Source organism: Rhinolophus sinicus, chromosome X (assembly GCF_036562045.2).
Source record: "Rhinolophus sinicus isolate RSC01 chromosome X, ASM3656204v1, whole genome shotgun sequence".
NCBI lineage: Eukaryota > Metazoa > Chordata > Mammalia > Chiroptera > Rhinolophidae > Rhinolophus > Rhinolophus sinicus.
Window position 1 is genome coordinate 102,137,599 of NC_133768.1, and position 22,495 is coordinate 102,160,093.

At 40.2% G+C, this 22,495-nt stretch overlaps 1 protein-coding gene across 9 annotated transcripts in view; it reads left to right on the forward strand.

Annotated features, from left to right (window-relative positions):
* Positions 1-10,214: 10,214 nt before the first annotated feature.
* The window catches only part of LOC109436883 (melanoma-associated antigen 8), a 178,556-nt gene continuing 166,275 nt past the window's right edge, over positions 10,215-22,495 (forward strand). For 8 of the 9 annotated variants that reach the window (XR_012493484.1, XR_012493480.1, XR_012493483.1 and 5 more), the window contains exons 1-2: positions 10,215-10,300; positions 12,172-12,207. The gene's annotated coding sequence lies outside the window, so the exon portion shown is untranslated. The remainder of the gene's footprint in view (positions 10,301-12,171; positions 12,208-22,495) is intronic. The other variant, XM_074324071.1, reaches the window with a different exon arrangement.

Consider the following 22,495-nt stretch of genomic DNA (forward strand, 5'->3'; position numbering starts at 1 on the left):
GCCTGTATTTTCTCAGTAAAAAAGAAATAAGAATAGCAACTGTGAGGCTGTGGGAAATGTGTTAGGGATTTGAAAGGAGAGGAAAATACAAGTGATAGCCTTCTAGGAGAATGGGAAAGTAAATGGACTGGGGAAAATGGAATAGTCTATTTTTTAGTTACCGATGGTCAACCACAGTCTGAAAATATTAAATGAAAAATTCCAGAAATAAACAATTTATAAGTTTTAAATTGCATGCTGTTCTGAGTAGCATGATGAAATCTCACACCATCCAACTCCATCTCGCCCAGGATGTGTAACATCCCTTTGTCCAGTGTCTCTACTGTATACACTCCTGTCCATTAGTCACTTAGTAGTTGTCTCCATTATCAGATCAGTTATCAGAGAGAGAGAGACCACATTCACATAACTTTTATCGCAGTATATTGCTATAATTGTTCTATTTTATTAGTAGTTATTGTTCTTAATCTCTTGCTGTGCCTAATTTATAAATTAAACTTTATCATAGGTACGTATGTATAGGAAAAAACATAGTATATATAGGGTTTGGTATTAGCTGCAGATTCGGGTATCCACTGGGTGTCTTGGAACATATCCCCCATGGATAAGAGGGGGGACTACTGCATGAGCTTATCTGTTTCCCTGTTCCTTTGCTAACACAGTATGTTATCAAACATTTTGTTCTCTTTCAATATGATAGTTGAAAACCTATATTTTGGTGTACTTTTAATGTGTATATTGCCATGCATGAGGGAAGCATCTTTTCATATGACTAAGAGTCAAAGCTTACAGGAGAAAATTGTTTTTTGTTTTTTTTTCTGGGAGACTACCTCTCAATCTTATGAGGTAAACAATTTGACTTTCTGTCTCCAAGACTAAACCTACAATAGGACCCAGAGCCCTGGATCACAGTAGCTTCGGGGTAGAAAATGTCTTAAAAGAGGTCTTAGGTTTTGTCCAAGCTCACAAGAAACACATTAGTGGTAGAGTAAGGACCATAACTGAGGACTTCTGATCCCCTGGCTGGGATTCACGTTCTGTGCTTGGCACTTGGGGATGACAAACGTTTTGGAGCAGGCAAGTGATGAAACATTAATACGTGAGCTTTAAGAGAAATCAACTCAAGTGTTTGTGATGGATGAGGATGAGTGAGGAGCAGTGGTTTGCTCATAGCAGGCATTTAGTGAATATGCAAACCAGAAAGAAGGACCCCTTCCAGGAGGGGAGGGAGCTGCAAGACAAAGCAGTGGCCTTCTAGCTCATAGAACTCTGCCAATGGTCTTACATGGAGAGAAAGCCAAGAAGTGTTGCTCACAGGACTACTGTGTATAATTGTGTAATTCGTTTGCTGCATGTAAGTGCCTGGTGGGCGAGAGTGGGCAGTAAGGCTGAAAATCAGCCTGTGTTCTTTACACTATGTCACAGGCCCACAGGGTTGGGTAAGCCCAGAATGGGTTCTCATTTCTAGTATGTCCAACAATAGGTGGTGTTTTACTAGTTTGTTAACACAGAGGGGCATCTTTTTTTAATCCATCTGTCCTGAGGGGCCACCTTTCTCTGATTTGCACGAAAGTGCTGTGTACGCTAGCGGTGGCCACATTGGTTCCCTCTGCAGTCATGCTGCACAATGTCCCGGGCAATGGCTGTGGGTTCTCACCCACCCTCTCAGGTCCTCTCCTTCCCTTGATGTCCCAAGAATTATATAGAATGACTGGAGGTAGGGCTTCCAGTTAGAAGGCTGTGGCAGGAGATCAGAGGGAGGTGACAGATTAGAGATAGGTTTAGGGAGATAGGAAATAACTTAGAATTAATTATACAAAGATCCTAAAATGTAGTTTTCTTATAGCTAAAATGTTAAATGTTATAAAAATAATATAATGCACTCCAAGTCCAGTAGAATAATTTTACTTGTTCAAAATTATTGTTCAAATTTATGAGAAACTGTTGTTTCTCATAATGTTCAAAATTATGAAAAACTATTCACATCAAATATTTGCCGTCATTAACATGGAACATAAAGAATAGATTCCATTTGGTTTCTGGTCTGCTTTGTTGGAATATGGGTTAGAAAACCCCTTCGGCAGAAGACAAGAAATTCAGTGTCAGGGAGAGAGCAAGACTAACACGAATTAAATATTATTTTATTATATAGATATTATTTACTTTGTAAGAAATAGACTCATTCGGCATATGACATATATCCAACAAATATTCACTTTGTGATTTTACAGATTGTCAGTTGTTGATTCCTGTCTTTGGAGATAAATAGATTTCCCACTAGCATTCAAACAAAAAAGCAAACAAAAGACAAGGGACTTTAAAGAAAGCTGTATACTTGCAAATCATCTATGTCTGAGCTAATATGCTGTACCACCAAAACACGTGCTTAAAATTACAATTAAAGTCGTACAGCTGTGTTCATATGATATGGTTAGGAATGAGAACTTTGTGCATACCAACCCCCCAAAAAAATGAAACAAGAGAAAGCAGCAATCCCTAAAGAGAATGCTCAGCTTAAAGACATGGAAGATTGTAGTATGTAATTTTCAAGCAAATGCTCATCTAATTTTTATGGACAGTGATGATAACCAATACAGGGGCAAGCACAGAATTGCATACCATACGAAGGAAGCCTTCATCTATACTTTCTTTTGAAATAACTGTAATCTTACTGAATGTGAATATTGGATTGATTTACCTGAGTATTTTGACAGATATTCATTATGTTGATGGTCTTCGTTTTCTTCATTTGATGTGATTAGTGATCCATTAAATTTTACTGGTGCTGTAAGATATTTGTGACTATTTACTGTCTTGGAAACTTCTAACAGAGAAATATTATTACCTAGGATACAATTTTACTTCCCCAGTGGCTAATGTTAATTTTAAGCCCATGAATTGCCCAGTTGATTTTCACTTACCGGAATAAGATAATTGTAAACGAAGCTGGCATTCCACTAAAAACACAAAAATAAAAAGGTGAAAGAACTTTGAAATTTTACCCATCATTGAAATATTTTTACTCCTTTTATCATATGGATAAAAAGAAAAGTTTAATTGTAGTCCAGTTATCTGCCCTTTCTCTTTCCTTAAACTAAGATGCTCTGCTAATTCTGAAGTGACGCCACTAATATGAGGTCAGCACATATCACCATAATGGGATTACTTCATAGAAGTAAGCCAGCCAATAGGGTGACTAAGAGAATGAAGGGGTGGGCCTAGACGGTTGCTTAGGACCCATTGATATAGGGGTGAATGAGACTAGATCCCTGCCCTCAGGGAGATTGTAGTTCAGCAACGGAAGGCAGATAAATATCAATGATAATTCTGGATCAAATTATCAAACAGAGGAGGCAGTAAAATGTAAAGAGGAGGGATTCTCTGATCAAAATTTCTGTATTCCAATCCTGCTCCCTCACCTACTAGTTGTTGACCTTGAGCAAGCTACTTGCTCTCTGAGCCTCAGTTTCCTCATCTGTAAAATTGGGGTAAAAAATAGTACCTCTTTGATAGGGTTATTGTGATGGTTAAATAAGACAAGCAGTGTAAAGTTCACAGAGCAGTATAATATCTACATCCATAATAAATCAACAACTCAGTGCACCTCTAACTGCTGGGGTGCTATTCAGAGACCTAACGCCAGGTGGCTGCCTCCCAGAGTTTCCTTAATGGGGACAATGGGATAGCCATAAAATGTGAAAATGAGAATGAAAAGTGGACAGCATGCAAGGAGGTTCTTGGCCCTTGCCCTTGTCCTTGCCCCACCCAGAAGTTCTCATCATACTCAAAGCAGTTTCAGGCTGCCTCTCTTCCACAGCCACTTAGAAGAAAGTGAACCAGTAGGTCTTTAGATCCTCCTAAAACCCGAGATGAGACATGGAGTTCTGCCTGCCCTATGTGAGAGCACCAACGCTCAGCTATCCTTTATAAATACTATGTGGATGATCAATGTAGAATCGACCTGGCGCCCCTATGCAGTTGATGATGGCAAGCTTTAGCTTTGTTCCTCTAACACCCATTCATGTCTTTCTCCCATGACTCTCTGACTGCGAATGATCCATGTGAGGCCTTGGTTCTCACTCTATCTCTGCCCTGGTTTCTTAGAATTACAGGTCTGACTCCTTCTTTTCATATTGGTTTGTCTTTGGACGTGGACTGACTCTGATGTTTGGTCTCTTTTGACTTAGTTTTGGACTGTCAACCTCCCAATGGGCACTGATGCTCTAATCAGTGTATAAGTCAGGATTCTATCAGAGAAACAAACCAGTAAGAGAGATAATGTATATGTATAATATCAAATATATATCTTCTATATATCTATCTATACCGGGGGTGCCAAAAAATGTATACAAGTGGACACTGGTCAGCGTTGCTCAAGCAGTAGTTTGCCGTCATCAGAAGTGTCTGGACGCTGATGGTAACCACTTTGAGCACCTCTTGTCATTGCAGAAGTCAAACGTGACTTGTGTTCATCTTTTGTTATCAGTACATATTGAGTATTACAATTTTAATACAGTTTTCCTTTCTTAAAATGTGTATACATTTTTTGGCACCCTCTGTATATTTACATACATATGATATCATAAATATGACATCAAGAAATTGCCTCACATAACTGGAGATAGGCTTGACAAGTCTGAAATCTGTAGAGCATGCTGGCAGGCTGGAAACTCTTGGACAGGAGCTGACACTGCAGTCCACAGGCAGAATTTCTCCTTCTTTAGAGAAACCTCAGTTTTGCTCATAAATCATATCATGTAATTTACCTGCTTAAGACCCTGTAATAGCTTCCCATTGCAATCAGATATCCAAGTTTATTTGCATTTCGAACGAGCTGACCCTTGTCTTCCTGTTTTTAAAATTATTTTTAATTTTATTTTTCAATGTATTTTTCAGTTGCAGTTGACTTGGGTTTTATCTCCTATCGTTTTTCATCTTTTTGTCCCTGGACAGGTTCATTCTCAGGACATCTGCCCTGGCTGTTCTATCAGCCCAGGAAGTGCTTCCGCATATAGTTTCTGGACTTATTCCTCGTCATCTAAGTCTCTCTGCAAATGGCACTCTCTCAGAGTGGCCTTTCTTGACCACCCAGGTATGCTATCATATTGCTCTGTTTATTTTCTTTGTAGCCTTCATCACTATCTTACATTCTTATTATTCGTTTGATTCCTTGTATTGGTTTGTCTTCTCAAACTTGTAAGCTCTTTTTACGGCATGGACCTTGTCTGTCTCACTCACTGTTCACCCACAGCGCCTAGTGAAATATTTGGCTTTCCCCTCTGCCCCGTGCTTTGCTCTAGAGTGTCCAGAAGTATGTTTGATCATCAGAAATAGCAACACTAGTCTTCTCAGTGTTCTTCAGGAAAAATCTGGTCTATTTTGATGTGATTGTAATACCACCTTCTGAAAGACACACTAAAGGATCTCCTGAAGACAAGATTCAAAATGATGAAAAGTTCTGAAAAACTTCTCTCATATGAGGAGCAGCTCATGAAATTTTGATGTTTAATCTGGAGAAGGACAGACTAAAGAGAACCATCTCAGGATCTTCACTAATTTTCATTACTCTCTTGCTCATGGTGCTCTCTTTCTTTCTCCTTACTTTTTAGTCATTAATGCTTCTACATGGTTTAACCATAAGCTCCCATTCTGGGCCTTTTCTTCTCCTCATAACAAAAGCCTTTGAATTCAGATAGAATTCACTTTTGTCCAAATTCTCAGCAGAAGAGTTGAGCTTCCTAAGTGATCTTCTGTGATTTTGTTTATGCTGGACCCATGCTAGAGGCTGTGTTCTGATATATACAAATGGCTGGAAAATTCAACTGACCTTCCTTTTATGCAAAGAAACGTTGGTAAATGCGTTACACTCTCAGATTTCCTAGGTATTAGGTTGCAAACACCATCATGTTCTCTTTTACCTCCTGATTTAAAAGAAATTAGAGCCATGTTTTGGTAGCAGTACCAGGCGTGGGGAACGTCAACAGCTCCGGATACAGCCTCAGTGGAATGTGTTTCCAGTTCTGCCAGCCATTCTCAGTGTTTCTCTCATCCTTGTCCTAAATGGGGATCCAGAGATCAGCTCCAAAGTCCCACGGTTCTCACACAAACAGTAGCACTGAAGACCTGCCCGAACAGTCCAGAATCCCAGATTTCTATCTTGAGGATCCTTCTTAAACAGTTTACTTTATTTCAAATATTTCGATGGGATTACATTTAAATCAGGGAATAATTTAGTCCAGGCCTAGAATAGAGTCCCTCCTTTGGTATAAATATCCTTTCCAGAACTCACCAATGGAAATATTAATATCTTGTTTGGAAATGGTGGAATTCTAGAACATAAGATAGAGCTGTAATTTTCTCTTCTCCTGCTATCCTTTCAGACTTGATAAAACAATTCTACTAGCATGATAAAAGATAGTGGGGGGACTCGGCCTGGGAAGTTATTTTTGTTGTTTAAAAAGAAGTCCCTCATTAATTGTTCACTAACTGGTTTTGGCAGCTATTGAAGATTGTTGCCTAGATTCATTGTTTTGCTGAGAGTTGCAAAATGGCGATTCCCCACCCCCAATTCTCTCATTCCTTCTGTATTTATTAGCTGGAAATTTTCTAAAAAAGAAAAAGAAAAAGAGCTTCCGCTTATTAGCTACTTGATTATGTTGAAATACGGTCTGCACAGGAGAGTTAAGATAAATGCTTGAATGTTTCCCTTTCAATTTTCAGAATAAGGGTTGTTACCAATGGTAACCAATGATTTGGGGGGTTAATTTTGATTTTCATATATTTGATGCATTGCAGTCATTATGATGATGATGTTTTGATTCCCATTAGGAGCCTCTTCAGGTTGGCTCCTGAGTGGGACTGGAAGTTTCCATTAGGTGACTAAGCAGGCAAATCAAATCAAGAGCCACTGCACCAGGATGGCTGGGAGGGAAAAGGGGTGTTTGCTGAGAGCCAACTCTGCATACTTGGCTTGAAGCAATGTGTTGGACTCACAATGGAGCCATGTAGTTTTATCTTCATGATTTTTACTCCTTTACTTATGAGTAAGTTGTTACTTGGGTGCCTGTGTTAATCTCATCATGTTACTCTTCATTCCTTTTACCTCTTTGTGTAATTTTACAACACTGGCCACTGCCCTCCCCCTCACCCCCACCCTGGCACAATCTTGAATAGAAATTATAAAAGCAACAACACTCCTCTTGTTTCCAATTTCAAAAAGAAAGCTTTCAAGTTTCACCAGAATGTATGAAGTTTGTGCACTCTCTCTCTTTTTGTACACACACACACACACACACACACACACACACACACACACATTTGTAGATACATTTTGCCAAGCAATGACGCAGTCTCCGAGCCACAGGAGCTGCTAGGTTTGGCATGCTACTTTGCCATATTACTCAGTGGGTATGGCGACAGTGAGCCAAATGGATGCAAACCGTCTATCACTTACAAAGACAGCAAAAGCAAGCTCAGAAGATCAGCATGGTGCAAGCTCCTCACATCCTTAGTCCCTGAGGATGACAATGAATCACAGGGACAAGATGACAGATGACATGAGCAGTGACTCACTCTATCATGGAGGAATTGTTTCCATATTATATCTAGTTGGTTTTATAACTGGAAGTTGTACCCTAAGGGAAGAAGCAAGATGGCAAGTCCCATGCCTCACCAGAATGAGGGATGTGGATGAGAAAGTGCCTCCTGGCAGCTCTCCACAAGATAGTGAGGTGGTGAAGAACAGACCTCACAAGACTGATTGTCTTGCCATGTTCCAAGGACATTCACAGGACATTTCATTCACAGACTTATGTGAGCTTGCATTTGAACCTTGCCTGTGGGGCCTATGTGGACACATGCCATGTTGTTAAGACACCTGAGCAGAGGCATTCCCCTATAACCAAGAACAAATACTGAAATTTAAGGAAACCTTTTAACTCTATTGATATACAGTAATAAGAAACAACTTGATTTTTATTTATTTGTTGCAATCAAATGATAGTAATATCTAGTGGGTAGTTAATATTGTCAAATTGTCAAATTGTGTTCTTTAGAAATGTTTCGGGAGTAGTAAATCAGGATTTCGCCACTAGATGGCGCATGTCAAGTATTCATCATCCAATTGGTCAGTATGGAAAGCTCTGAGGGATCACAACTCCAATTGTCATTCATTCCAAGACGTTTATGAATTTTAGCTTTAAATCTAATTATTGTGCAATAATCATTTTAATTATTTTGGTAGATTTACCAATTATTAACATATTTCTACATTTGCTTTGTATATCTTTCTCTCTGATATTTTTTCTAAAGCATTTCAGTGATTTGTAGACATTATGGCATTTCACCTCTCAGTACTTACTTCAGCATGTGTCTCATGAGAACAAGTTCATCATTCTATGTTATCATACCAAACAACTATTACATTGATCTAATGTTATCTAATATCTAGTCTATATTCAAATGTTCCAATTGTTCCCAAAATGTCTTTTATAGCTGTTTTATTTTCTATTCAGGATCCAATCAAAGATCACACATCGTATTTGGTGTCATATCTCTTTTTTTGTCATATCTCTAATCTTCTGTAATCTAGAACAGTTTCTCTACCCCGCCTTTGTGAAATATGACAATTCTATACAAGTATACAAATGCACATGTATATTTACATATTAAAAGTTAATATTTATTTACTTCTTCCACCCACTGGGAGTTCAATATTTTTAGGCAGACAATGTAACAACCCTAATTATAAATGTTAGCCAAAATTGGTGAAATTTGAAATAAAGGATGTTAGCAAAATACCTGTATTTCTTAATGTCATATATGATAAAAACCCATACTGAACACACCATGTGATATATAAATGATATATTGCAGAGTTGTATACCTGAAGCCTATGTAACTTTACTAACAATTGTCACCCCAATAAACTTTAATTTAAAAAAAGTTTGGGGGATAGTTGTTCATTAGATTACAAACTTTTCGAAGAGGAAGCGACTGTGTTTTATTCATTTTTCTAATCTCTGCCTCAGTACAGATTTTGAATGTGGTGAGACTCAATACATGTTTTTGGGGTAAATAAATAATTCTTGCTCTCTTTTTTATACATACATATACATAAAATATACATAACAAATTTTAATTTTAACTATTTTAGGTGTATAGTTTAGTGGCTTTAAGTACATTCACATTGTTGTGATGGTTCTCTTTTGATAACCTAAGGGATATATGTTAATTGCAGAAAGTTATTAAATAGATAATCAAAAAGAAAAACAATTTGAACTCCACTCAAATTCTACTATCCATAGAAAACCCAGACATAATCACCCTTAACATTTTGGTATATATCCTTCCGGATCTCTTTATGTACATTTATTCCTATCCAGATAAGATATAAAAGTGATCATATTATGCATACTGTATAGGAATCTGCTCTTATTTCCTTAACATATAGTCAATATTTTACATGTTAATAATTGTAGATAAATGGGTTGTCTTTTATCTGGTTATATTTCATCCACTGTTTTTATGACATATACCTCCAGTAGCCATGCGGATGGGTAAAGGTCATGGTGACAGGGCTAAGAATACATATGAATTCCATGCATTGTGTTTTTTTTCTCTGAGCACAGTGGATAACAACACTAGTTCAGGACCTAGATTTCTAGTTGTGGGACATTGTGTAATTTGGGGATTACAGAAGGGGCTAGGCATCTTTTGCTGAGGCTCACCTTTAGGTCCAGGGTCTAATGACAGCATTGCACCAAGGGAAGGGACAAGAACAATCTATGTCCTTTGAATCGAATGTCATTTGAAACCAAAATCTTCTGAGAACTTGTTATTGAATGCTTGACTCTCCTTATTACTTACCTGGGGAAAACACATATTGACCAACAAAATGGTAATGCTCACTACCAGAGACTAGACCTTGTCTGATGCCTAGTAGGACCACTGCAGAAAAAAACATTAATGAGACTGTTGCTAGGAGACGGGAGAGCCAAAAGCCCATGGCATCGTAGGGGTTCCACTGGAAATCAAGGCAATTTAAGTGCATTTTAGATCAGAGGTTTAGCTGTTAAAATTTGTCCTTTGATGAGCATGTACTTTTAAACATGTAATGCTTAATATGATTTTATGTTTTTGGAGGAATTTTGAGGCTAATCCCAAGGCATTTCATTTCTTTCCATAGAGTTTATCCCTTCTCCAGAGCACAGCCCACTTTCAAGTGGCTGCTGCGGCTTTCCCCCCCGCCCGTCACTGCGACAAACTCAGAGCTGGTACAGACGCAGAACGCGTGCTGCTGGTAAGTAGCTGAGAAATATTTTGTAAAATAGATACCCCAAATACGCTTTCTAAAGCAAGTGACATGTTTTGATGGAATACAATAATACAGAACTGTATAGGAATTTCTGACTCTAGTCAGAGGCATTGGGAAAATGTATTAAATTCTAAATGTTCCACAGTCACTTTTCTAGTTTAAAGCTTGTTTCTTAAGTGGTGAATGAGTTGCTGGAAGAAAATATAGAAACTTCTCCCTTATGATTCTGGTAAGATATTTCCCAAAATAAGAGTTGACGAAGATGTCACTAAAAAGACAAATTGCATTCAGAATGGTATCTCAGCTTTACAATGTTTGGATTAGGCATGATGAAATGGGTTACGATTCAAGATATTCTAAATTCTGATTTCCTTTCACAGTATGGAGAGAGCATGAGAAGAAAAATGTTATTTTGCAATAGGGAAAAGGACACCATTCCTCATTTTTTTAAATTAAGAAAATCATGTGACTGGATGTCTGTACAGGAGAGAAAATGAGAACGAGGGCAGCCTATGATGTTTGCATTCATTACTTCATGTGAGAGATGAACGTGTGTTGAATGGGAAAGATCAAGAATTGGTTTTAGGATGAAAAATCACAAAAAAAGAAGTAATGAATATTGTGACTGCGCCTTTATCTTGAAAATGATTCATTTGTATATGTGGACATCAATTTGTGCAGTAAAGACAGAATATTCTCAGTGTTTCTTTCTTCGAAAAGGGATGTGAGAAGGATAGCAGAGATTCCTATCAACAAAGCTTTTCTGTTTGTTGCTGAAATGTGCCTGAAAAAGGTGTAAGCTTTTGTGTGTCCTTTACCTGGAAATGGCTTTTGTAGATCTATTTCTGCAAGAAAAAAGAAAAACATATCTAAAGTCGTGGTTTTTCATTTCTTTGAAATTCAGATTGTTTTGACACTTCAACAGGAAGAAAGGGGAAAAAAAGATAGGTAGATTTTTGAGTTAGATGATAAAATCCAGGAAGAAAACTAAGATTGAAAATGCTTAAAAGAAAGTCCACAAGATGGACCATTTTTTCAGGCTGAAAATGTCTGCTGGTAGCATGTTTTGTAGGGGGGAAGGGGGAGAACATGTTGAAGGCAAAGGGAGGGGTGTTGAACAGAGCACTGCAGCAAAGAGAATGACTGACGCATCCAGGGACATGTGACTATTCTCTGGTGTACTAAAGAAAATTTTCCAGGAGTCCATCTTGTAGAAGAAATTCTGTACCTACTAGCATGCAAATATTTCCGTAATTTTTATGGAGTACATACTGAGTTAGTTTTGCTTGACCCTCCGTGGGTATACATTGGTACATTCAGTCTTTGCTTTTTATTGTCTTTATTCTAAGACTTTCTTTTCTGTGCTCCCCACCACTTATATAACACTTATTAAAATATCTTGTTTAAAATGCCATCTTTTCCCTTTAATTATAAAAAAACCTCACGTCACTGTATAAATTTGGAAAAATTTAAAGATGACTATAAAAATTACCCAGAATCCCATAACATAGAGATAATCACTATTAACATAATTACTGTCAATCTCTCCTCTCTCAATGCATGCAAATAAATTCATAGAAATAGAAATCTATATTTGTATATAAAATGAAGATCAGATGTACATATAGTTTTCAACCTGATTTAGTTATTGAACAACATATTGGGAGAAATTTCCCATATTTTTAAATATCCCACAAGAAATGTGATGTTTTGTGGAGGCATAATTTTTGATCATATAGGTGTCCCACTAAATGTCCAATTATTGAGTGTTTGTTTATATGTGTAATTTTTGCTATTATAACTCAAGGAATATCTTTCCATATAAATCTCTGTGTGTTTTTGTTTTTTTCCCCTAGGAAAAATTTGTGGGCATGGAATTCCTGGATCAAATGGTATGACGCAGTTTACGGTTTCTCCCCTCAACCTCCAACCCCATATATATCGCCTAATTTATTTATCATATGTGGTAAAAACGTTATTTTTCAGTTGTTGTTTGCCTGTTGATTTTTTTAATCATTTATGGTGGGGTTATAGTTACATGTCATAGCTTTACATTTTTAAATATCCACAACTATCAATTTTTGATTTTGTGATTTCTTTCTTTCCTCTGATGAGTATATTCACTTGTATTTTTTTCCTAGTCATTTCATTGCTTCATTTTTTACAATTAACTCTGATCATCTGTAATTCCTCTTGGTATATGGTATGAAGTAGGGTCTAATTTTATTTTTTTTCCAAATAGGTCACCAATTGTTTCAGCATCATTTATTGACTAATCCAACCTTCCTCCACTGATTTGAAATGGCAACAACTGTTCTCATTACGTAGGGTGTAGCTTTCCATAGGTCAGCCATTGTTTCTCTACCTAAGATGGTTACATTCCACAATAGTATCCCTACGTTCTTACAGCTTCTGGAAGCATTCTAAAGCATCATGTTCATGCTTATGCCCTTCAAGAATTCTAGGCACATGCAGTTTAGAACAGTGGTTTTTAAACAGGATTTTAAAATTTTAACTATTTAAAATTGTTATGAGAATTCTTTTTTTACAAATTAAAATTGAGGAATTCGTATATATAAAACCACTGTACCAGATGTGCTATTCCTCTTGGACACACCTGACATTCTAATTGTGTGTTCAAAAAATGCCCTCCCCTCCCACAGGGTTAGTGCTACTCCTAAATTTCTTCCTTCAACCTCTTTTTCTACTCCTCAGGTACTCGGAGAATTAAAGCTGTCTGGACTCAGTTCCTGGAATTTTCTAGAATGGTATAAGAGGGATATGTAAGAAATGTATGAGGAGCAGAAATAAATAATGTTTGCCAGCCTGTTGCTGGCAGTATTCTGATCTAAGGGTTTAAAGGCAGTAGGGTGAGTCCCAATCTATGCCTCCACTGCCACCATCTCTTACAGATAAAGGACACACCCCAGTGGTTCACCTCTTTTCGCTGCAGGTGGAAGGCTCAAGAATAAAACACAGAGTCTTTTAGTGGGAGATGGGTTAAATGTTGCTCACAGAAATATTTGACTATTAAAGTCACCTGCCACCCACTGTTGACCCTCCATTCCCAAACCCAACACAGCCTTCTTTCCCTATTGACTTCTGAGCTGGCCTCTAGCCTTTACTGATTCTGAAAGAAAAAAAGTTGGCATGGGTGGGAGAGTGCTTTCCCCACTTTTATTGCAAGGGGCTCCTTTGGCTCACAGCCACAGCCCCAGTCATTTCTTGACTTGCTGCATTAGGCTGTGATTTGTTTGTAACTGGAGGCTGGTTTCCCTGGCAACGGAAGCTTGCCAGGACTTGCGCATTTGCTCCCCTCTGCAGTGGCAGAATGCAGCAATAGAGGCAAAGGAGGGGTCTTGGGAGCCTCAGTGACTGAAGGAATTATTCTGCCGTCATGATGTCAGCTTTTCTTGGCTAAATTGCCCCCGTTATTGTAAATAGAACGTTATTGTAAAACATGTTATCCCCATTGTTATTGTAAAAAAAAAAAAATTGCGTTTTTTTTTTTAATCCTTGGAAGGCTTTGAGGTACTTCCTTTATCTTCCTCCCAGATTACCTGCCCTCATTATGTCCACCAGTGACTACGAAGTCTTCCCAATGTTTGAGGCCACTGAGACTCTCAGAGCGCTGAGGAGATTCATAGCAATGTACGCACAGAAAACAGACTGCCTGGTTTCAAACCTACCACTTACTATAGTTGAATTAATCTTTCTGTGCCTCAGTTTCCTCATGCAAAATGGGGATAATAATAGCACCTTTAGGACAGTGTCTAGCAATGGTAATCATTGTATAAGTGTTGGCCATTATTATTTATTGATATTGAAGGAGGCTTGCCCTGAAACAGACTCGTGCTGCTATGTACACACTCACTCTCTAATATCCACTGGCTAAATAACACAAACACACATTTACCCTACAGTACGTAGACTCTTCTCATGACACACAGACAAACATCACAGCACAAAGACTTACCCCATAGCACACAGACATTTCTCATATCACTGAGACTCACATGGAGGCACATATATTCTCCCCAAGGCAAAAAATCCCCCCTAAGGGACACAGACTCTGCCTACCATAAAGACTCTACCCATGACACATGGACCATCCTGAAATCACAGACTGTCCTCATATCACACAGGCCTTTCCCCTAGCACACAGAGTCTATTTAGAGCACACAGCCTCACCCCGCACAGCAGAGTCTCCCAAGAGCACGCATATTCTCAAGGCCAAAAGACTCACTGTACAGGACGCAGGCGCACCCTGCAGCACACAAATCCTCCCCATAGGACACAAACTCTTACCATAGCACGTGAGCTCTGCCCGTAGCACACAGACTTCCCACAGCACATAGATTCTCTGAATGCCCCACTAGCTAAGCCCATCACTGAGTCTCCCCACGGCACAGACTCTCCTCACATCACATTGACCCTGACCAGAGCACACAGACTCCATCCCACAGCACACAGACAGACTCCCGCCATGCTTGAAGACACATCTCCTGGCATGAAGACACTTCCTGGAGCATGCAGTCCCTCCTCAGGGCACACAGCCTCACCCCATATCACACAGTCTCTACCCACAGAGCACAGACTCTACCCACAACACACACATTCCCACCAGAGCTCACGGACTGTCCAAAGAACACAGATGTCCCCCCAGAACACAGTCCATGACACAGCTGGAAGACCCACACAGACGTACAAAAACTGCCACAACAAACAGACTTACTCCATGACACCCACACCAACCCAAGAGGACGCAGATTTGCCCCATAGTACACAGATATTGCTCAGATCAAGCAGAGTCACCCCACAAAAACACAGACTAAACCCATGGCACAGAGTCTCCCATAATACACAGATTCTCCTCACAGCCAAAAGATTCTCCCCACAGAACACAGTCTGGCCCCCAAACTGAGATGCCCCACAGCACACAGACTCTCCCTAAAGCCTGTAGACCCACCCCACAAACATAAACTGTTTCCATAGGACACAGGCCCTCCCCATCTCCAACAAACTGGCCCTAGTATGCACAGCTTCCCCCCAAGGCAGACTCTCCCCACGGCTTGAGGACTCACCCCATGGTACACAGATTAAACCCATAGCACAGAGATGCAGTAGTACCTAATACAGCATGTATATCCCCCCATGATGCATGGCATTGCACTGCAACACACAAACTTATCCCTCAATACACCAGCTCACTTCCCAACAAACATAGTTACCACATAATGCGGATACTGGCCCGATGGTGCATTCATGTGCCCTACAATATCCAGACCTGCACCAAACATACAATTCCCACACAACGCACACTGTGGCCCTGTGTCAACAAAACACACCTCAAATTCTTCAGACACACTCTGCAATGAATAGACACACCTCACAATGCGTAACATTGCACTACAGTGTGCAAATTGGCCCTACGATGGAAAGACTCATTCCACAAGAGACACACTCATGCCACAGCAATACCTAATCGTCCTCCAAAGTGTTCTGATCTGTCCCTCAGGGCATTGTTGCAGACGTGATTCACAATACTCGCACTCATCTCACAACAGAGATGCAACCCATCCATACAAACACATCCCACGGCACAACACTCCACCCTTAGAATGCACAGAATTGTGTCACAGCACACCATACAGATTCACTTCCCCCAAACTACACTCTTTAAGGTGATGGCACAGTGCAAACCTATGTCCCAAAACACATGCAACCATTTGCTCTCCACCTGCCAGGTTTACCTCAAAGGACATAGACCGGTTTCACTGCTCACACTGCTGCCCATAAACAAGATATACACAACCATGAACAGGATTCCACCAAAATGCCTAGATTTTCCCATCAATATACACACACAAACACCACTGAACACTGAGAGTCACCCTAAGTGTACAGAAAAGCCCTTTGGGACGTAGACTTGCCCCACATCATAATCACACCCACACAACTTACAATTCACAGGCATGTCTATAAACACATACCAGGGGTGCCAAAAAATGTATACAAGTGGACACTTTGGTCAGTGTTGCTCAAGCAGTAGTTTGCTGTAATCAGAAGTGTCCAGACGCTGATGGGAACCACTTTGAGCACCTCTTGTCATTGCAGAAGTCAAACGTCACTTGTATTCATCTTTTGTTATTGGTGTATATTGAGTATTACAATTGTAATACAGTTTTTCTTTCTTAAAATGTGTATACATTTTTTTGGCACCCTCTAGATTTTTTTCCACAATACCCCAAATTGCATCACAACACAGACTTACTCGAAAGTGGAAAACCTACAGTACACACTAAGATTCCCAAGTGTGTAGACATATAATACACATATAACCCTGCAATGCAAAGATCTCCATCATAGTTTACAGACATGCTTTACCATACTATTGGGTTACAACTCTGGCCTACAGCAGATACGCAGCTTGTGTAATGGTTAAGAGCAAGGCCTCTGGACCCACACTACCTGGATTTGAATCTGGGTTCCATCCCTTTCTAATTGTATCACCTTGGGTAAGTATATTTCTCTGTTCTTTAGTTTGCTCATCTGTAAAGCAAAGATAACACTAATACTGACTCAAAAGGGTAGTTGTGAGTATTAAATGAATTAAGATATGTTAAGTGCTTCGTACAATGCCTGGCACATAGGAGCTATTATAATTGTTAATGTGTTACTCTCACCCCCCGACCACCACTATTACTACTAAAGCGAAAAGAGCCTACTTCAAGTACCTAGAATCATCTGACAGCACAAAGATTCACCACATGGTACATAGACTAGCCCCAAATACCTAGAAACACTCTACAACATACAGATACCCAACCACAACACCCACACACACCCGACAGAGTACAGACAGAAGCCTAAACCAGATACCACTCAAAACACACAGAACTGTGTCACAATTAAGAAATCTGTTGTACAATGCGCAGCCCTGCTCCATGATACACAGACTCATCCCACAGTGCCCAGGCTGTATGCATAACACCTAGGTACACCCCACAAGACACAGACTCACAACACACACACACACACACACACACACACGCACCCTACAGCTCAGCGATAAGCCCTATATTACACAAACACACCCTTCCACACACAAATTTTTGTTGCATCTGTGGATATATCTGCTATTCACAGACATGCTCCAAAATTTATGCTCCTAAATTTATAACACTTGTACCAAGATACTGACTCATCCTACAACGCAGACTCACTCAACAATTAAGGGGTGCTCTACGATGCGAACTTACCACGATATACAGACTCATCCCAAACGCCTAGACTTGCTCTCCAGTACATAAACTTGCTCCAAAGCAGCTTAGCATGCACACACATGCCCTATACAATACATGGAATTACATTATGACACACACACTAAACCCACAACATAAGAGCTTTCCCCATAAACTCGGGTTTCCCTCAGGAATATAGAGACTACTCCATGATACATGTCACATCTCCCAAGGCACCTGGAGGTACTTTAATATGTACAGAGAAGATTTACCAGCATTGCGTAACACACACCCTCACTGTACAATGCACAAACTTGTCCCCTTCCAAAATGCCCACTTGTCTCCAATGCACAGATGTGCCCTACAACGCAAAGACACTTCCGATGAGCACAGATAGACCCAATATGCACAGACATACTCCACACCACACCAACTCCCACACACACACCCTATAACACACAGACATCCTACAATGCACCACCCCATGCAGCAATTAGCCTCAGAATACCTGGAGACCCCCTACAACATATACACATTTCCCGCAGTGCACATGGTTCCCTCACAACTCATAATTTACAGACTTCCTCTATAAAGCACAGACTTGGACAATGATACCCACATTCATTCCACAAGACACCAACATGCCATAATCCAAGGACTAGACTCACAATCAATAAACATGCCTTTCAAAATAGGTACTCCTATAAACAGCTTACAAAATCACATTGCCACACATCTTTCTTTCAAAGCAGAAGCTTGACACACAAATTACACAGTTGGCCACAACAGAGAGCCTTTCCATGCAGTGCAAATATTAGCATCTCAACTTCTAAACTTGATATAAAGCAATGCCCTTTCAACAAGACCCACCGCGCAACTCACAGATAAACCCCACCATACTTGGATAAATCTGACGGTCCCTAGGTACTCTGCAACCAAAGACATGCCACAACATCTTGATACCCCACAAGGCCCAGAGACATGCCTGAAGACATGCACAGTACACCCCAAAACAAAGGGACAGTGTACGTTGTGGTTAAAACCTTACATTTAGGATTCAGGCTGTCTGGATTCCAATCCCACATGTATGATTTACTAATTGTGTAAAGTTGGAAAAGTTTCTTAACCTCTCTGTGCCTTGTTTTCCTCAGGTATCAATTGGGAATAATAATGGTACTTGTTAGGGCTGTTAAGAGGAATAAATGAGTGAATGTCTTCTAAAGTGTTTGGAACAATGCCTGGCACAGAATCAGTGTTATCGATGTTAATTGATCTTCTTCTTATTGTTGTTGTTGTTTCTACACATGGAACTGGACCATAATAGTAAGACTCAATCTAAAATAATTAGAATTAACCCACAACATATAGAGTATACACCCATAAAGCACAGAATCACATCACAACTCATACTCTCACCACAGGTTCCTTACAATTCCCGTGTCGACTACACTTAGCCCACAACACCCAGAAGCATCTAGCACACAGATCTCTGCATAACACCTAGACTCATCACACACCACCTAGACACATATTGCAGTGCACAAATATATCTGCAATACAGAAACTCATCCGTGCAGAGACTTCGCCCATTTCAATTAAATACACCCTATCCTATATATCATGCTCGACACTACACATACTCCCCACAGAACCCATAGGCCACACAACACAAAGAACTCACTTTAAGATCCCTAGAAACAATCCACGACACATACACTTCTCCAACACCATCCCTATCACAACCCACGAACATTACCTGTACATCCCAAATTATCCACAATGCTCACAGACTTGCCCCATAAAGCACATAATCTCTCCACAGGATCCAGACTTGCTCTGTAACACACAGGCTTGTCCCATAGCACATGGATTGGCCCATTCCCCACGAGTATGATCTTCAAAGTACAGAGTCATATGACAAAGCAAACATGTCCCACGATGCCTGTTCTAGGCACATAAACACATACTGGCTCCACACACCGAAGACTTAATGCGAAACATCTAGAATCAACCCAGTAAATGTCATTTCACAATACCAAGTTTGTCCTACTACATACAAAAAACTCTACCAATACACAGACCTGGTACGCAGAACCTCAACATGTCCTACAATGTACAGACTCAACTTCACAGTGCAGACTCCTCCCACAAAGTAGCGAATGGCACCACAGCACACCTTCTTGCCCCACTCTGTACATTCTAGCCTCACCATACCTAGACATAGTCTGCAATGCACAGGCATCCCCACAACTTACCGCCCCCAAGGGAACAGAATTATGCAAAAGTCCCAAATATAATACACCTTCAGTTCTCCCCACATAGTCGCCCAATATGCAGGGCCCATAGCACTCAAATACAACCTATAACTACAGGCTTATCCCACAATCTGCAAACATGCCCCATAATAGATAGATATCTCCTACAATGCAACTCTCTGCCTGCATCACCCACACTCAACCTCAGAACATCCAGAGTCAACTCACTGCTCACAGATTACCCCACAACCCACAAATACATTCCACAATATACTGATGTGCCTCTCAAAGTAGGAACACAACCCCAAGCCACAAGTTCACCCCATAATGCACAAGATAATAACACAGTTACAAGGTATGCCCCACAAAGTCCATACTGCCACACCATGTGCACTCATCACACACCAAAGTCATACCCCACAAAGCCAAGTATAATCCCCAACAAAGCACAGGTAAACCCCACAATGCAAAGACCTTCCTCATGACACAAGCATGTCATGCAACCGACAGACCCTCCTACCATGCACAAGTTGGAATTAACAATGCACAGACTCATGCTATAAACTGATTTGCTCCATAATAGACACAATCGCTCCACAATGAGTACACTAGAACCACAACACCCAGGCTCACTTCAAAGCATTCTCCCCACATTTCCCCACCACATAAGAAGCCCTATAATGCGTAGCTATGGCCCCCAACTCACAGACTTGTGCAACCACAGCTAGACAAAGCATACACTGCATAGACATGCGCCACAATCCAGACAGATGTCAGAATACCTCATATGCCATAGGAACATGTCTCGTGACACACTGAATCCTGTGCAATGCACAGCCTTATTCCATGAAGCACTGGTTCAACCCACTCAGTCTGATCTAACACCACACCTCCTAGCCTTGTTCTCAAACACAAAGGCATGTCCTATAAAGCACAGACATGTGCCCCACCATCCAGAATCACTCCATCATGCCCAGATTCACTCCACAATACCAAGAAACATCATATTATTAATACGCAGACAGAAATGCAGAGCACACAGACTTGCTTCAAAAACACACAGCTGCACAACAGTGCACAGACATGCCTTACAACAGAGACGTGCCTCAAACATAGCCTCACCTTGCAGACACAGAATCATAACACAAAGCATTGCAATGCCCCACAATGCACAGTATCAAGTCACAATGGGGAGACGCATCTCATGTCACATGACTTCCTACAGTGAAGAAACATGCTCAAAACATGTATCTCTTCCATTCATGACGCCGTCATCTAGACATCCTTTACAATTCCTAGACATAGTACCAAGACTCTGCCCGCCACTCAGACCCACACCAAAGCACACAAAACCAGCCCAGAGCATACAGATTCCCCACACATTGTATAGGGTCGACTCATGACACACAGATGTGCCACAAAGTTCAGAATTGGCACAAAACATGTGCACTTTTACACACACACGTCCTTCAACACAAAGACTGACCCAAAAATACTTGTCGTCAATGACAATACTCGGCATGGAATAGCATTACAAGGCACAATTTGTCCTATAATATATAGGACAATCCCACAATTAACAGTTACCCTGTGGTACAAAGATTTGCCCGAGCAGTATACACACAGGCACTATAATGCGTAGAAACACCCTACAATGTAAAGACTTTCCCCAGATACAGACTTCTCTCACAACACACAGGATTACGTCACAGCACGTCAGCTCACTGTTCAAGTCATAAATTAGCCTAATACACTTTTCCCCACATTGCACTAACACCACAAATCCCAGACTTATACAAAAACACACAGGTTTGACCCAGAAAGTCTCAAACTCACAGTACAATACACACACACTCTAAAAATAGTTGCCAAATAATATTAAAACATAAAACATGCCCTATAGAAACACTCTCACCAAGCCTATGGTTGCCAAGCCATAGATAGAAAGGAACAACAGCACTCAAACTGAGCTCACAAGTGTTTTTAGTTGCAGAATTGCATCATAACACACAACCATGACCAACAACTTACAGACCTACCCCAAAGAATCACCCCACCCCACACTTACCACCACTCACACTCAGCCCAAAATACACAAAACCACCCTACATCAAACATAGCATAGCACAGATTTACTCTCACTTAGAATCAATTCACAACTCATATTTGTCCCACAATACCCAGACACACATTACAATGTACAGACAACAATCACAACTTAGATTCTCCCAAAACAATGCACAGAATCCAGAAACACCACAGAGTTCTCCCTCAATGTCCGGATTCACCTCATAGCACCCCAAATTGCATAAAAACACACACCCATTCCAAAATGGACAGTTTCTTCCACAACTCTTGCATACATCCCACAATACACAAATATGCGTCCTAAGATATAGACCCTCTAGAAACGCACAGCATAGCATAAGAACTTACGAACATTCTAAAAACATACACTCCATAATGAATCCATAAAATCTTGTCACATCCTTAAACATATAAACTCACCCCTTCTCCCACCAGCATAGTCTTGTACAGTAGCTCTAAAATATGCCACAGAAAATATATTTGCCCCACAATGCATAGAATTTTGCACAACTTCCAAATTCATCGTACAATTCACAGACTTTCAGCCCTATACACAGTGTTATCTCACAATGCAGACTCATCCACAAAGAAAA